A 6000-nucleotide genomic window follows, 5' to 3' on the forward strand; every position below is an offset into this window, starting at 1 on the left:
GCTTGGCTTGTCGAGAGCTGCCAAGGTGCCAGCGAAAGTTTTCAGGTGGCTGTGCATACATCTTTCCACCTGCAAGGACAGCGGATAGTTATCTCAACAGTTGTGGGATACGTTGGCACCACATAAATAACGCATCGTACCCTGGGAATTCAGATACCCATGAGAAATAGCAACCTACAGGAATGTAGAGCTGTGTTTTCAAACACCACCCCTGATTTTGTATTCAGCAATTGTACACCAAATGTAGGATACTGTGGTAAAATCTATAATTTTCATTTAAAAACATGCCAGGGACAAAAAAAACCCCACCCTCCTACTGCTTTTGGTGGAAGTTGCAGGTGCCACTATAAACCGGACATGTAAAATTTAGAGGTGTCCAACACCAGAGGTATTTGTTCCCCAAGGGAAAGGAAGGCCAACCCTGCATTAGGGCTTCATTTCTTGCTGTTGTGTCCCTGTTGAAACTAGATCAGAATTATCTTAATAAAATACAAGTAATTATCGCTACGGGTGTGAATTTTCAACCTTTCTCCCTGAAAGTAAGAGGGGCTGATGCTGTTTGTCTGCCATTCACTTTGAATAGGAGATGGGCTCCTGCTTCTCATTTCCACTGCTCGTCTCCTCCACAAAAAGCTCTGGTTTTAATTTTTTTTTTTTCACTGGGTTTCAGGAAAATACAGCTGAGTGAAATTAATGGCTCTGTATGGGATATAGACCAAATAGTAGTTTTAGACTGTTCTAAAACTAAGGGTTCAGAGTGAATTTTTGAGGCTATTGAGAAGACGCCAGCGCACACATAAGATCTGTACCTCCAGAGAGAGACACCTGAAGGATACTAGCACTGGTGGCAGCTCTCTGAAGGTTCCTGGAATAACTTTGCATTTCCCTGGGTTCCTAGAGCTATCTTAGTGCTATCAAAGTTCTGAAGTGGGAAATAAATCTGGGGATTTGAGACAATAATTTTAAATAGAAGAAAAGTATGCAGTTTCTTACCGTAGCATTCACAGTTGTCACGCTGGGAACCTGCTCAAGAGAAAGAGAAGTTAACGACTTCAAAATAAAACTGGGGACAGAAAGGCAGCCAGGTGAAAGCCACTCAAAATAAAGGAACTTACAGCATTTAAATTTAGTTTCTGCATGTCTTCAAGAACTTCTCGAACGATCAGTCCTACCAAACTCCTGGAGTGCTCCTCCTGCGGCAAGTGTCTCCCAGTGTTGGTGGGTCCGGTTGCCCGCATGGGCGCCGAGGTGCAGAGCACCCCGAGACTCAGCAGAGCCACCACCTGGACCAGCATCGCCAAGTCAGCTCTGCTCTTCGGCTGGGTGAACTGTGTGTGCCTCTGCCCTGGGTTCCTCTTATATACACACTGCTGGAGGAAATGATTAATAGCTCACCACAAACTTGCTCTTGCTGAAGGGGAGGCGGGGAATATTTACCTGAAGAACGGAATCTGCTGGTTATTCAAATGAGTAAGAGTCCATGTACTTTCTATATCAGGAGCAATCTTGTAGACTCTATACCTGAACCCCTTTGTAGCGTGTACTTCCAAGGCAAGATATGTAACTCTTAGTGTGGATAATGTGCACACAGATATCTGTAGCCATGTGTGAAGATATCAGAGTACGTATTCATAGACTACACATAGGCATATATAGATAAACGTACACCCCGTCGAAGATGCTGGAGAACATAATCTTGGTTTGTATTAATTCTTCAGCACTTCCAAAAATTCAGAGGTCATTTAAAGAAAGTGTACAGGCTCCCCCAGAAAATTAGGGTTACAGTGCTCAACACTAGAATATTTACATTTTTACATTTATTACATTTACATTCACATTAAAACTACCGTAACTGTTCTATACAGTTTATACAGGGAATTCTGTGGCTAAAATACGGAAATATTTTGCAACTTGTCTGAGTCAGGCCAGAGGTGACAAGTGTTGGGCTCTTAGCAAAGGCACCGTAGCCTCAGGGTAGGTTTGCAATCAAATTTCATTTGATACATGTAGAGTTGCCAATGAACAGGACGAGCTAATTGTGAATACGAAGCAGAGATTTGGTAAAGAATGATTCAGAAGCCTGCTGGGCTGTGAATATAAGGAAAATCAGATTTCAGAAGAACAGCTGTCCCCTAGGCTGGTATTAGAGGAAGATCAGCCACGGATGCTGGAGCCCTGGCAGAGAGGTGTCAGATCAGCTTTACCCTGGACAGGACGGCTGTGGCATCTTGCGCTGATTTGATCTCAGGCTACAAGAGAAGATGGGAACCAAGCAGTAGTTTTCCATGTTCTATTTAAAGTCTGAAAGTGCAGTTTCCTTATCAGAGCATTAACAGGATATTTAGTACCTCCTGGGCTATTGAGAAGGCATTTGGGGATGCTGGGTGAGGTTATGGCCATCTCCTGGGAAGGCAAAGGAATTCTCTACTCAGTATTTTTCCCTTGCCTAGCCCACTTTCAGAGCAAGGAGTAGGAGTAGACACTCTGTCATCCAGAAATTTTGTTAGGGTATGCTTTGCTTTTTAATCCAGTATTTCTAACGAAAATCCTGACTAATGCTAGACCCAGCCCAGAGCCTTACAGCCGGGGCTAGGTACAGCCTTTCAAGCTGATGGCGAATTGTTGCTTACCTGCTCTTTTGAGCAGTGACATAATACAGTAATTTCAGTCATTTTCCCCAAGTTTGCTTATGAAAACATGCTGTAGTCTTGAGCAAAAATGTCAATAAATGTTTTCCTGCTAACTAAAGTAAAAGTCTAAAGAGCAAACAATTCCTTCCAAACATTATGTTTGACACGGTCTGCTTTGCTCTGTTTGTTTGTTATTGCCTTCTAGAAACTGAAAGAGGTTTAAAACCAGGTTGTTTCCTGCGCAGCCTGTGGTGTTATTCTGGCGTTGGGTGCTTTGTGACCTACAGGTCAGGGAACTGGATGCTCCCTCTCGGTTTAGCCCCTGTGCTATTAGCTGTGTTCAAGTCTCCCATAGTTTTGTGTTTTTCCATCTCTAGGATGCATTTTGCTTAATTCACTGAATACGTTTGTGTCCTGAAATGTCGACTCTCCTCTAACAATCTGCTTTTCTCCTTCTGTAATATGAAAGAGATGGCACCGTGACAAGCATTTTGTAGATGGCACTGTGAGTTTGCACAGTTTTTAAAAAATGTAAAGTTAGAGGGGAAAGGAGAAAGCATATCTCCTGAGTTAAATGTATTATCAAGTCACATCATCGGTAGGCTTTCTTCCAGCCACCTCAGTGTTCCCCGTATCTATATGTTTCATCTAAAGGGTAGTTTCCAGCTATGAGCTATAGTTTCCTCATCATTTCACTAATATTTCAGCCACGCTTAATAATTCCTTCCACATTCCTGCAATAATCTATGACAATTCTCTGGTAATTCCCAACATTTTTAGGGCAGCTGTCAGGGTCACGCATACTTCAGGATGAATTTTTGAGTGTTCTAGACATACTTTCGTGCCGAGGCAGAGGACCTGGTGTTCAGGCAAGGGCTGAAGACTGGCTGAAAGCTTAGGCAGGAGGGAGGGACTGTGCAGAGAGGGATGAGTGGTCCAGGATGAAAACCAACAGGTGTAAAACTTATTAGTAAGAACACTTCAAACACAGCAAGTGATTTACAATGGGCCAGCATAAAGCAGTTAGTCACGCCGTCCTGCAATCAAGACACTTGCCAGAAAAAACATAAGGCAGTGTTAAACTGTGGGATGATAATCTGAGATAAATGCCAGGACTATGAGTTTTATGATTACTTTATTGGATTCAATCTAGATCGTTAGAGAAAACAAATAGCTGCGCTGAGGAGGTTATGGAAAAACAGTGTCGCCGTCTGGTGTCAGCATCACTCCTCTGAGGAAGTGCTTCATCAGGGAAAGGCTTTAGCATTACAGGGGTGAGACGCTTACTTATGTTTCCAGGGATATGTAGGACACAGTAAGCATCTGTCATGTCTTACGCTCCGCAGCCTGCTGGTATGTCCCAAAGGGAGTTCGCACATTTATATAATGTGAAGCAGGCTAAAAAAGAAAAGAAAAAAAAAAAAAGAAAAATATTCTGCGCCAGGCAAACGTTGCTGATGTTTGTGATCCTTCGGTGCTGCTTGGCCATTTCGTGTCTGTATTTTGGCCATTTGCCTCCCTCAGTGTCGCACTTCCCAAGAGCACATCACACTCAAATCTGATATGGATTGTCCTTGTTTTATGATTCAACTAGTTAATTTTAAAATTTTTTTTTAATTATATTTGGGCCAAGAAACCTGCCTGTGAAACCCACAGTGCGTTCCCTCCATTTGGTAGGAAACTGTCCTCAATGACGAGACGTTTCATCCTCTGAAGAAAATGTCTTCAGACGTCTCAACCTTTCAGTCTCCAGCCAGGAGCCCAGTGACCCCTTGCCCCTCGGCCGCGAGGACGGTCAGTCTGTCAAAGAACAGCTGAACCGTGAAGAACAGGTTGCGTTACCCCAAATCCATACTGACTATAAAAAAACTCATTAGTCATCTTATTTTGTAGTAGAAGAAACTGATAAAGAATTGGTTCCCAGATGCTCCCGCAGCTCAAGCTGCTCTCTAAGCTCTTTGGCTTTTTTCTGGCCCCAGGCTGTGTTTACCTTTCTCCACTCCCAGAAATTCCCACAGTCCTCCGGGTTTTCCAAGATTATTGGCAGTCATCCACAGTCACATTGCAGAGACGAAAATTAATTGCATCATGTCCTGCAGACTCAGCTATGGCTTTCTTTATTTAAATAGTCTTTCATGCCTTTTTTCTGAAGACAACTGGTACGTTTTGTTGACCAGGTCTCCTACATACATCCTGCTTTACAGAAGCTTTGCTCCAAATTTCTGCAATAGATGAGTAAGAACAGCTGTGTGTTGGTGGCAAAGGAAGAGCCTCTAGAAGATAACCCAGTTACAGAGGGTTACGCGGTCAGTATATAGGTTATCCTCTAGAAATACATCTCAGAGTTTGGCCCACTCAATGTTTAGTATCTCTAGTTAAAGAAAATCTATACAAAGCCTTAAACTTCAAACTGCAATAGTGTTTTGTAAAACTGTGAGCATCCAACCGCTGGGCCAACTTTTCCAATGTGTGAAACCACAGATTCCTTACAAGTCTGTTCTAAGAAACCTGCAAAAGCACTTTCTAGGAAACAGCACACCTGTGGCAAATTGTCAGTACTGACCTATATTGGAGAGTGGTGTAAAGGAAGATTCATACATAGTCATCATGGCAATTACGTCAGCCCACGTGCTTTTTCTGAGTGCTCAAGGGTGCATGGAGATGTGCAAAGTCAGAGACACTCTTTTGGTCATGCAGAACAGTGCCGGGAGGCACGGGGAAGGAAGGATGCCCTCTATTCTGACTCCCAATGGAATCTCATGTTACTGAGATGAAATTAATTTCTCTGAACTTAGCATATTGGACTAACCTTGTGCTGTTCGTATAGTAAATACTGAAAAAATCCAGATGTTTCAGTACATAACACAAGTTGCAAGTGAGCCCACCTCCAGAGCTGTCATCGCTGTTCACTACATGCAGTTATGTAGGAAATAGTTTGATTTCTTCTGTAGCGATGGGGTGACTGGAAACTACATGGCAAAACACAGGTGAAGCAACGGTCTGCTGTTGTCCTGCAAGACATTGACTCGCTCTCACGCTCAGTTTCTCATTAAGCTGAGCTGAGGGTCTAATTCATTTTTGGGATGTCCATTCTCTGGAGTGGGCTTTTGCAAAAGGGTGAATTTCTTCCATGCTTAGTAATCTCAATTTATTTACTCTTCTTTCAATGACTTGTTTTGAAAGGTGTATATGTTTACAAACATATAATATTTTCTCCTGGAACTATCACAACTTATTATGGGGTGATCGTGATTAAATAATCCTATTAATTGTGTTTAATTAACCAAACTCCTGAGGGAATAAAAGAGTAACAGAAATATTCATGTCAGAAAGTTAATTTGTCTTACACAGGTTTTATCTCCAGTTTCCT

The sequence above is a fragment of the Larus michahellis genome, chromosome 11 (genome assembly GCF_964199755.1).
Source record: "Larus michahellis chromosome 11, bLarMic1.1, whole genome shotgun sequence".
NCBI classification, from domain to species: domain Eukaryota; kingdom Metazoa; phylum Chordata; class Aves; order Charadriiformes; family Laridae; genus Larus; species Larus michahellis.